This window comes from Anser anser, assembly GCF_964211835.1.
Source record: "Anser anser genome assembly, chromosome: 2".
In the NCBI taxonomy this organism is placed as follows: Eukaryota; Metazoa; Chordata; class Aves; order Anseriformes; family Anatidae; genus Anser; species Anser anser.
In genome coordinates this window covers 122,865,342-122,877,828 of record NC_139721.1, presented here as the reverse complement: position 1 = coordinate 122,877,828, position 12,487 = coordinate 122,865,342, and the positions used below count along the sequence as shown (strand labels likewise).

The window sequence follows — 12,487 nt, the reverse complement described above, 5'->3', positions numbered from 1 at the left end:
CTATACCAGCTCAGAGCCCAAAATAACACTGTCCATAAAGCAAAGTTTACCATAGCAGCTAATCTGTTATCAACAGTTGCTACAGTCACAGACAAAGCATTGATATTGGAAAGAGTTAAATATTTTGCACTGCTCTGACAGAAAGAAAAGTATTTTCATGTCTGGGACACCAAATTGAGGTAAGAGATTATCTAGCTAAGGGCGATGGCATCTTTTAACCACCAGACAGGCTATCTGACAAGGGTTTCCATCCCACTCCATCTAAAAGCAAATTGGAAGAGAAAATGGGAAGCTTCAGCAGCACAGAGACAGACAGCCTGGAAAAAAAAGAATAATAATAAAAAGCAGGCAGATGAAACAAAAGAGAAAATAGTATGATCAGCAACACCAAAGGGCAATATGGATCATAAGACACAACTGAGAAATCAATTCAGCTACAAGACTGCCCCACAAGGCACGTTTTCCTGACAAGCAGAGTCAAATGGAAACCACCAAGCTCTAACTCTCTGCAAGTGAGCCACTCAGCCCCAGTGTTGGCTGCATTCTTGTGGGGTTTGCTGAGACCAAGGTTTGGTACCTGAGCTTATGACATACAACAGTACTGGAGCAGATCACTAGAAGCCTGATTCATCCATTATTCTTCATGGCATTGCCTGGATTCTCAAAACAGATTTTCATTATTACTCTACTATTATTATAAGAACACACACACACACACACAAAAAAAAAAAAAAAAAAAAAGAGTACCTGGGAGGAGAAAAAGCTGACTAGGGTAAATTACACAAACAGGAGTGGGCATCCACCATGTGTGGTATCAAGAAGAGGAGCATTAGGAGATAGATCTCTAAAAACACCGCTGACACAGCCCACCTTCCCAGGTAATCAGGTACCAGAGCACACCAGAGGAGCAGCACACTGAGTACGCTAGCCCTGATCTCAAATCTGGTGACCTCAGTGGAAACGTTTCCTCTGGCATCAAGAGATTTTGGATTGTACCCAGTATCAACAACAACTTTGAACTGGAACAAACTTTCATCATTCTACAGATCTTCCTCAGGCTCCTTCTTTCCCAGTTTTATTTAATACAGAATGATGGCCCCCTTTGAGAATTGAACATCTGGGGATCAAATTAGCCAGATCTACTTACCCCATATAAAATTTAAGATGGAAGTCAGCTTTTTACAATATCAGTGAGAAAGCTCTGGAAGTTCTCAAACCAAATTAAGGTTAAAATTCACCCAATGAGCTGGGCTTATTGGTTTGCTTTGTTCAGTGCGTTTGTACCTCCCGGCAGGCTGATCATCAAGAATAGCAGGAGTACAGAGCACAGGCCAGCAATGTCCCACAAGCCTGCAGGAGGTTGTTCCAGTTGATGCCATGTATACACAATAACCTTCCCCATAGACCTAAACTAATTTAACCTAGGAGAATGTGGAAAAAGTCAGTTTAATAAAAAGACAGAAAGAGAGGGTGGGAAACAGATATGAGGAAAGTCAGAGTGAGAAGAGCACATAGCTTCACAGTTGCACACCATTTGCATGCTTACATATGTTTGGCGAAATATAGACATGTAAATATCAGTTTTTCTAGACAGCCTCCTCCAACAGACATTTCTAATATTTTTGTTAGAAGTTATCTATTAACACACTTTTAAATACTGATATGCTGAGGTTTTAGAAAATAGAACTGTGGCATGGTGCTGTGATCATTTTAAGAGAGTTAAGAGCATCAACAACAACAAAAGATTCAATGGCATTTTGCTACAAAATGAATTCTTTCTCACTTGTTCTGTGATAACAACCTTAGCTATGCTAACAAGATAATACTTTAGAGGCCATTTTCACCTACAGAAGCAGTAGCTTAGCAGCGTGTACTGACTGAGCTGTAGAGGAGAGCATGAGGCAATTACCTACTTGGTGGTGCCTCTGATGTAAAAATTCCTGGAGTCCTAGCAAGATCTGGACACGTGGACCCCAACTGAGGCAGATGTGATCCACTCGTTCAGACTGCTGCTCTAGGCAGGAAGGGGAAAACCACAATCAGTCAAAGCAGGAGACAGTGGCAAGAGAGATGCCCCCGGCAACATGATGCCTTGCTCTGAGCATCACTGTGGAGCACAAGCGCTCACCAGCCACATTCTACCTTTCCACTGTTGGAGCTCACATGCTCTACCCACTTTCAAGGGCTTTGCATTAGAGCAGAACCCCCATGGAAATCCCAAAGGACAGCATAGCAATGACATGGAGCTGCAAAACAAAAGAATGGAATACACTGGACTGAGGGCATAGTATGGAAAATTATCCCCTCTAAAAGTTTGTTCCCAAACAGATTCTCATAGTTAAATCACACCTTAAGATAGGCACATAAGAAATATGACATGGATTGTGTTGTTATTCACTACAGTTTCATTTCTTACTGTCCAATGGTAGGAAGGTTACATAAAAATGCAGAGTGAAAAAAAAAAAAAAAAGCCACAGAGATTCAGGAGTAAAGGTAAAAGTAAGACTGCAAGTCAAGGAAATCAGGGAGGGAACGGAAATAAGTGTGGATGGGTAACGCTAGAATTCTGGGAGAGAAAACTCAATCTGGAAACAGAAACTTGATAAGAGAGACTCAGTATGGACAATAATACCAGATGAGAAAGCACAGGAAAAACAGCACTTAAAAGTTGTCATAACTTGTGCACAGAGCAGGGTTGAATTAAGGATTCTCTAGCAATGTTCATTCTGTCATTGCCTAACTTTTTGTTGGTTTTTGGCCAGCATTTTTATTAACAGCATTTATTAATGCTGTTTTAATATAATTTCTGTGTGTTTATAACATTTTATGTGAGAGGCCGAGACTTACCCATTGCAATTGCAGTTTTCAAATTTAAACGCTTCTGGAGCAACCAGAGCATAAAAGTGTGTCAGAACATTTCTTTTCACGCTCAGCTCACTCAGAGCTAAAAACGATTTTCTTTGAAATCCTTTAAAAAAAAATACACTTCTGAGAGAAGAACTAGCATGAAAAATCGCACACCCAGAAGTAACTTGGTGGGATATTATAAACCATGTACAAAGACAAATTAGAATGAAAGTCATCTTGTCTGTACCATCCAAATTGTTGAATATCCCACAAAAGCAATGCGTTTGCTAGTAATCTTCAGGGAATTCATCTTCAACAACACATTTCACTTAAATTTAAGAAGCACCTTCACAATGTAATCCATTGTCTGGAAGTCTTAGGACTTAGTAATTGCACTACATCCCTTTTTATGGGTAGAATCCAATTATTGGAGATTTTACTTGGCATCGGAGATCTGCTGTGCTCAGTACAGTTATATACATTCCTGGGTATATCACTATAACATCCCTTGGAGGCGGCTGTGGCTGAAAAGCTATTGCAAACAATTTGGGTGCTAGACAGCTTTAAGAACTGCCTCCCTCTATTTCACTGCTGACACCAATAATCACAGTTAAAACTTTCAAAAGGTGTGAAGAATTTAATTAGGGCATTTCATCAGGAGCGAACACCCTATTTTTATTTCAGTATCTTTATAAGGTTAACAGTGTAGATGAGCTTCCCAAGTCAGCTTATGAAAGTCTTATATGATGGCATTCTTTTCTTGATATCACACGTGATTTACTTGGCTCCATCCTCAGTATCCTTAACATATATTATTCACAATGCCAGATGCAATAAGCATTAAGAGACTATTTTCTTCACCTAGAAGATGGAGATCGCAGGAGCAGATGACAAATGTTCAGAACAGATGAGAGCACTGAGCAATGCATGATCAGCAATCCCAGCACAAGCAGCACCTGATATCCTCTGAGACCCTTCTTGCCAGTTCCCTGCTCTGCTCAACCACAAAAAAATAGTTCCTTGTAATAGTCATTAGGCAAGACTGTACACATTGCTCTGAGAAAACCGATGGAGCGGTACCTTAATTTAGAACGTAATAACCTAAAATCTGTAGCCCCTTTGTTTTAACTACTTGAAATACTACCTTCATGAACTGAATAATCACAGTAAGTGGATTCTAGAGATTTCATTGCTACAATCCTCATTCATTACCCTGGAAGAAAGTTATACTAACACTTTACTTCCTTTAAGTGAATATTTAGCCTTATTTAAAGGCTTCTTTAAATAAAACCCTTCTTGTATTAGCAAATATAAATGAAGGCACTTGGTACCACCAGAAACAGGCACCCAGTGGACAAATAACACTAGTTACCTATGTGAGACAAGGTGGGGTTCTGGTTGCTTCTAATAAGCATTGTAGACATTGTGGGTTTTTGTTGGAGAAGTTTGTATCACATCTGCTGTTTGTGAGATGCAAGACAAGAATCCACAGTTAGCACTTTTAAAAAATGCATTTTTTTTTTTAATCCTGCAAGCTTGGATAATTTTAAAACTGCTTTATTTCGTCATTTTCTATGTTTTGAGCAATCAAAAAGGGATACACAGAATAACACCATTCACTCCCCATGCTGTGAAACAGCGCTCAGCAGGATGAGTAGTTGCTGGATGGAACAAATAACATTAAAGGAAACATAAGCAACTTAATGAGATATCACTAATATTGCTCTAGCACCACACCCAAACGGGGGAATTCTCTGCGCCTTTCTCACTTTCAGTGCTCTATGAATTCTACATTCTCCTGGGAATGATTCACAGCTCAGACTGATAACATTGCTGCCTGTGCAAAATCAAGATTCAGCCAAACAACAGCATCAGTAAATGTTATAATGTCCCATTCAATTCATTGTTCCAGATATGTGACTTTCACAGCCTGGAAGGACTACTTATAAAGCGTGTTATTACAAAAAGCCTTTTTTTCTTTCTTCATATTTTTTGTATTTATTAGAAAAAGGAAAATAAATACAAAACCCAGTAGTGCTAAATTGAAGTGTAATAAATTAAGTCCACAAATATAGGAAATGACAGTACACTGATCCTCCTAATATCAATGCCTCCGATTACATATGTGGAATAAATTTAGCTGCATATTTAAACAATCCAGCTGATAGTTAAGGCTACCACATATGCATGGCAGGGTAAGTAAGACTCGTCAAAATGAAAATCGAGTACCTTGGCTTTTTCATTTCCTGGTTCTTTTTCCAGATTTCTATTTGTAGACTTGAAGTTTCATTGGTATACATCTTAGTTTTAACATCTGTGCATAAAATAGATAAAACATACACATACATATACGTATATTTCATATTTTTATAGCTCTACAGTAATGCATACATGAAGCACTAATAATGTTGTTTCTTTTACAGAAATAGCTGTAAGTTCCAAGAGTCTGGTCATATCTCAAGGATGACATATTTCAGTCTCTTAGGTGAAAGGAGGCAAGGAGATAGCCAGCTGGCTCATGTGAAATTAAATCTTCCATGCCAGCTGGACAAGACAAAGTATTGCTGTTAGTTTTGGAGGCTCCTGCCTGCCTACTAACTACAGGAAGACCAGAAGAGTTAAGAACCAAAATCTATGTGCAAACAATTTTCCATTCCATATGGAGTTGTCATTATCCCTCTGTGTATAATTAGGTTTGCCAGATTTACAGTGCTGTATACAGCAACACACTGAATCAGACTGCTCAGCTGCTTGCCACTCACACAGCATTTCTAAGTTAGGCCTCGTTACCCTCCTGGCAGTGAGCAATGAGGAGAAAGCAGCCCATGAGAGCTCTTGGTCCTACAGGGAAGCTGACAAAACTCTTGGAAGAAATAAGAAAGAAAATGAGAAACTCAACAAACATGAAATATGGACGTGCTTCTAGCCCTTCTGCTCCTAAAACCCAGATAACTGGTTATGGCCTTTCAGTACAGGTATGGCCAATGTATCTGCCACAAGACATGACTTACTTCAGAAAGTCCTTAGAAAATCCACTGTAAGTGACTCATCTGCTGAATTTGAAGGAACATACAGAATATGTTACTTTTTTAAAATTTTTTTTCTTTCACTGACTTCACATAATCATTACCACATTTTTTGCAACATCGCCAAAACACCTTAACATGCCACTTGCTTTGAAACTCTGGAGGTAAAGGTCATGGCTGAACTCAAATTGTAAGGTGTCACTGACTTAAACTGATGATGTGTGTAAAAGTTTTATAGACAAAGAAAGGAAAGGGCAGAGTCTGACCCACACTTATCCTAGCAGGTCTGTGGCAAGGATGAGAAACAGAGCACTCATGCCTTGACCTCAATCTTGTGTGTAAGCCAAACGCAGCGTCTCTTGATTTAACCTGTAAATTTAGTGAAGATGCAGTTGGTACAGTTATATTCCTGCTGTTAAACAAGACCAGTAATGCACTGGGTATGCAGAGCAGCTCTTGCTACAGTTATGGATGAAATACTATGTATAGTGTCCTAGGAAGAAGTCACCTTGCTTTACAATAGAACTCACTTCAATTCTATATCTCCATTCCAGCTGTAAATAGATCCCATAGGGGGATGCCAAAAACGCCACCAGAACATACTATATTTTCTACCTCCATCTGAGCCCAGAAGCACCCAAATTTTAGCCATATAAAAAAATAGCCAAAAATAGCCAAATTTTAGCCATACTTCTCACTTACCCATGAAGACTGGAGGATCCATCTAAATGGTATTGAGACACTTGCTGTTGTGAAAGTAATAAATTGCTCTGATGACACAACAGGGAGATATTGAAAATACTAAGCAAAATAAATGCAATGAAACCAACAAATAATTCACAATATAAAAAGCATATGCCTTCCAGACACTGCAACCTACGTTCTTGAGCTTTGAGGGTCAGGACCATGTCCAAAGCACACTGTATCTCCTCCCATCTAAGGCTCCCATCTAAGCCCTCCATCAAGGCTTGCTTCCCCTTAAACTGGGAAAGGAGAGAGAATCTTAGATCTTATCCTATAGACAAAGTTTTGGCACATAACAAGAATTTCAACTAAAGACTCAGAGTTCACTAGCTGGAAATGTCTGATTATGCAGACTACAATGATCACAAACCGTAAGTACAGACATAAAGACATATACAATGGTATGACACATCACAAATGGTATAAGAAGTCAGAGCACTGTACATTACCTCAGTAAGACCTCATCTAGAATTAAGCTTATGAATTCCAATTACTTGTTTTCATGATGAAATAAGACTACTGCAGGACACAAGAGGACTAAAATGATCAGAGGAATGAAGGAATCAGAGGAATCTTACATGAGAGGCCCCAAATCCATTTAAAAAAATAAATAAAAATAAAAGTGGTAGAGAAATCTTCGGACTTCTGTGTATAAATACACCAAGGTACAAATATCAGAGGGAGAAAAGAGCTGTTGAACTTGAAGTGCAGAACAAACTGAAGAGCCAACAGATATAACCATGTTATAAATAAGTGCAGACTGGACCCTACATAAGACAAACACATTTCTAGAATACACTGCTCATACAGGTAAGAGGACCAAACATCCTAACCAATTTTGACAGATCTGGCACATTTATCAATAAGGTAATGTGACAATATGCTTAGCACAGCAGCTTGAATTTGATGATCTATGAAGTCCTTTTCACTTCTGTCATCATATCTTTTGCTAAGTGATTACCCTAGTGATTGAATTAGGAAAATTCATATATCAATACAACAGCAAAGCCCATCATGGGCAGATGCTGAACAAGGCAGGTCTTGGCCAGGGCACTTATAGTGTTTGTTTTGGTTTGTTGGGGCAGGTGGTGGAGGTATTTATTGAAAGATCCAAATCCCCAGGCCTGATTCTGTAGTTTCTAATATAGTTTCCTTCCATATGGTTGAAAGGAAGGTTGCACACAAGAAAGAAATAAAGAAAGCCAAAGTCTTTTGCAGCTGCTGTACTACACACAGTGCCAGAACCAATATGGAATGAGGAAGAGAGCGTTCATAATTGCAGCCTGATGACAGCCACATACATCTGCTATATATCTCCCTCTCCCACTAGCTTCATCCCCCGTGGCCTCAACAGAGCCCTGCAGAGCAGCACTGATGTTTGGGTTTGAAACACCCTCATCACTGTGGCCGCCATCATGGAGACAGAGTGATTTTACCAAGCAGAAATGTTGAGGTAACTTGCTTCTTACAACAGATGCATTTTCCTCAGGTCACAGACAGCCCCGCGCATCCAGCTGTCCCTCCAGACAGCTGAGCATACTTGGGATATCACAGGACCTTCAGAAATAACTACGAGAATCACACTGGTTGATCAGCTAACTAAATCAGTCCCGTGTGAAAGCAAAAAAAGAGTTAAATGGCACCAAAGACCAAGCCCACATGATTGGATAGAAGTACTTCAACTTTCTTGCCTCTAGTGCAAACATTTTTATTACTATTACTATTTGTAATAGAGAATTGAATACCGAACCATCCACATCTCTAGCTTATCAGGCAGCCAGATTCCTTCCTGGGGTGAAGTCTCATTTCTCTATTCTTTACATTCAAAGGGGTATTTTTATTGTGAACCAGCAAGGGGGAAGAGCACCGTACTGAATACAAAGTGGTCAAAATTAATTTAATGAGTAACTCCCTACACATACCCCAAATAAAACACAGATGAATTGTAAGTGTCTTACCCTGGTCAGCCAAGGAAGAGTGTGTCCAAAAGCACCATGTCTTTCAACTATATAAAGCTGATTTCTTAAAAGATAACTGTTTCTTCTCACAGACTTTACAAACTGACTTTACAAACAGACTGACAAACCATGCACTGCAGCCCTTGGTCTCAGACTCAACCTGTCTTATTTATCCCATGAAAAGTTGTGGGAATAACCAAATCTATCATTTAACTGTTTGATTGAATGCATAATACCAAACAGCTGTCTTTGAAAGGGTGCAACACAAGACACAAATGCAAATGGAAGACGAATAATTTGTCATTGCAGTAGAAACAATTTCATTCCAGATAACATGGGTGATATACACCTATTCCTCATATTTTAGTTCTCCTTGCTCTGCTTTATTTATGTTCCATAGAGCTGTAATTCACCAGTGAAGAATGAAACACTTTATTGAACTTCTATACAGTATTTACACTTGCTGCATCAGACGCCACTTTTTCATCATAATGGGACATATTGGGAATCCCAAAGCCACGAAGATTTATGGACTTCTAGACTGCACTGGCAAAAATACAGAGCCACGAGCAGGCTCTCACAATGAGCCCAATACCTAGTAAACTTTCATATTAATTAAAAATCTCTGGAGGGTTTATGGGTAACAATTTAAGTTAATGGGAACATCATTCTCCGTCATCCGTCATTCCTGTAGGGACAGTAATAATGTAGGAAGAAAAAAAAGAAAAAAAGAGTGCCTGACAAGAAGTCTGAAATGTTGTAATCTTTTCAATTTATAGGTTTTTTCAGATGCTGTGTCTCCCAGAATTTATGATCACGTTAGCTTGTAGCAATATTTTTTCCCCGTGGCAATGACTTTTCTAATAAAAAGAGCAATTTTAATTTTAAATAAATAAATAAAGGGAAAACAAAATGCGTTAAGGGAACTGATAATTTAGGATTTTGTTGACTCCAAAATACTGTTAGTGGTTCAGGTCAATCTTTAAGCCAGTCTTGCAGGTATTTCAGTATAAGCCTGTCCATCTGCATGGACAGACCCCCAACTGAGGACAGCAGGGCTATTTGAGAGGAGTCCAATTAAACGCAGGTCCACATCTTCTCTGGGAGCACAGCCTTAGCTGCAGGAGCAGAAAAAAAAATCATGATTTTAGAGTGGAGCCAGAGTTGCTGTGTGCCTGGTTCTTACAGCTAGGAGTAAACAAGAAAAATGCCTCCAAACGTGGCTGGTAGATCACCCTGACTGCTCATGAGAAGTGATGTTAGCCAGTGCAAGGTGAAACAACCGGAGTTTAAAAACAGAGTATGGAATCACTGTTTGGGAATCGACACCCAAACTGATGAGAGATTCATTGAATCATGCCTAGATTCTCAGGAAAAATCACCAGGGAATTCATTCATATGCCTTGCTATCATTGTGGCTTAACCCAGTAGGCAGCTAAGCACCACACAGCTGTTCACTCACTTCCCTCCACCCCCACAGTAGGATGGGGGAGAGCATCAATAAAAGTAAGTGTCCTTATCTCAACCAATGAGTTTTCACAGTTTAATAAGAAAAGAAAAAACGCAAAGAAAAAAATAAAACAAGAACAAGTGGCACACAATGCAATTTCTCACCACTAGCCAACCGACGCTCAGCCAGCCCCAAGCAACAACAGCACCCCCAGCCAACTCCCCCCCCAGTTTATTGCTGAGCATGACACCACATGGTGTGGGACATCCCTTTCTACCAGTCTGGGTCAGCTGTCCTGGCTGTGTCCCCTCCCAGCTCCTTGGGCACCCCCAGCCTGTGTTAATTCTGTGTTAAATAGAAAAAATGAAATTAAAATCTATTAGTTTTACTTGTACTAAGCTTCAAGCATTATAAAACACAAAAAGGTAAATATTACGTGGATGTGTCTTAAAGTAACTACATCTATGCAAAGCTAACTGAAATTGCTTCATGAGTGAAAGCCTTAGCTGTTTGTGATTTTTTCTGGCCAGGAACCACAGAGTGCCATTTTGATTCACTATCAAAACAGAACAGGAAAAAGCAAAGCAGTTAGCAACTTACCCTGTTGTTAACACTTTCTCCAGAGTCAAGCTCCATATGATTTGGATTCTTTCCAGGGCTGTATGGTTAAGATAGGCATCATATCAAGAGCATGCAAAATAAAATAGAAAAATAAAATAGAAAATTTTGTATTACCTAGAGTCATCTCATTATATTAGAAGTAGCAAGAAATTGTTGCTGGGATAGGCCAGTTGTCCTCACTGCTGTGGAAAGACTAAGGGTATAACAAAAAGCTTAACTGCTTATTAAAGCATGAGCATATTTATTTCCTTTTACCATGAGATCGTTGAGAGAGGCAAAAAGCAAGCTGTGATGTAACAGAGGTAGAGTGAACAATAAGAGATCAATTTAGAAATTTAAATACTTCAAAATTACATGGATCATTCAGGGTAACATCACTGCAGATAAGCCAGTGATCCAACTTCAGTTATGCTAGCCTTGCTCATTCGGCTTATTCACAGAGAAATGTTTTCCTAATAATTAGTCTTAGGATATTTATTCAGTTTCCTATATGAGATGTGAGGAGCAGAAGATGGTGTTTCATACGGTTCAGCATCAAGAAATTTATCCAGAAGATTACCAGAGAGGGCCTAGAGAAACAAGACACAGCAGGGGAAAACTTAATGATTCTCTCTCTCAAAGAAAGATGATGGATGGGACTGTTACGAAGTCAGCTGTATAACTCAGGAAATTTCACAATCAAAATGAAGCAAAGTGATGAGTTTAATATTAACTAACTATGATTTTTGTGGTATTGCTAAGAAAGAGAAAAAAAAAAAAAGACAAATAGGGAACATCTTCAGCATTTACACCTTTCTTTCTTCCTGAGAAAACATTTAGTCATCGTTGGGACATCTGACAGTGAGGTTAACCTTAATGTCAAAATACTTAAGCATTCAAAATGAAAACAAAACATATTTTAGGGTAAGTGACAGGTAAACAAAACTTTAGAGATAAGCAAGGAAATCCCACTAATGCATGGAAGGCAGACATCTAAGCTGTTTACTACGGAAAATCTAGTATATTATAAAAAGCAAGTATCTGTGGTTGTAGTTGAGTCATATGGCATCTGATACACAAGAGTTTCTGATTTTTGGGGAGAGAAATTCATTAATATGCCTATTAAATTCCAGTTAAGTAATTGTCCAAAATCAGTTAGATCTACATAGAGCAGCGCTTTAAGCTCATTTACCTTATACCGAGCATTTTGCCACAGATTTAATTTAGAATCATTTTTCAATTTCAAATTAAAACACGATCTTAATTTTAATACACTTTCCTGGTGGAACATCATAATTTCAGTCTTGGTCATGCAGTCATGGCAAGGTCACCACAGTGCTGGAATGGTAGGGGGTTGTTGCCAGTCTTCATGCCATATTGTGGAATTTATTTTTTTTTTAGGCTTTCTTACCTGTCTGCTTGCTGCTTTCTTGCACAAGCAAACAGGAAATTCATCTTCAGCCCATGAATAAGTAGTCTGTTAGTTCTGAGACAGAGTAATTTGTCAATATTCTTGTGGCAGTAAATTCTCAGAGCTTCTTTAGAGTTCTTCTTTCAATACTAAACAGGAGATAGCCCTGAAATATCCTTCAGATTTAATATGAATTGATACTGTTTCAAATAAAGGCTTATTCCTTCATCTCTTAAATCTCTCAAGCTCTTAAAACAGTCTTAAAACTTAATTACTTCTTAAAGGGTTTCTTGAATTTAAATAACCTTTCAAGATAGCATCATACCTTATGAATATTCTTCAGAGAAGCAGTACCTTAAGTTTCTTACAGAAATTTGTGAAACATCGTCAGATCAATTCATTGCACAAAATATATGTTCAAATGACTTCTTATATTTGTAACTGGTTGTGG

The 12,487-nt window shown here is 38.7% G+C and overlaps 1 long non-coding RNA gene across 1 annotated transcript in view; it reads right to left on the bottom strand.

Moving 5' to 3' along the window:
- Positions 1-8,946: 8,946 nt before the first annotated feature.
- Positions 8,947-12,487, bottom strand: part of LOC310894663 — a 138,613-nt gene continuing 135,072 nt past the window's right edge. The window contains exons 8-9 of the long non-coding RNA XR_014580071.1: positions 10,626-10,683; positions 8,947-9,693 (exon numbers count right to left, since the gene is read on the bottom strand). This is a non-coding gene — a long non-coding RNA (uncharacterized lncRNA). The remainder of the gene's footprint in view (positions 9,694-10,625; positions 10,684-12,487) is intronic.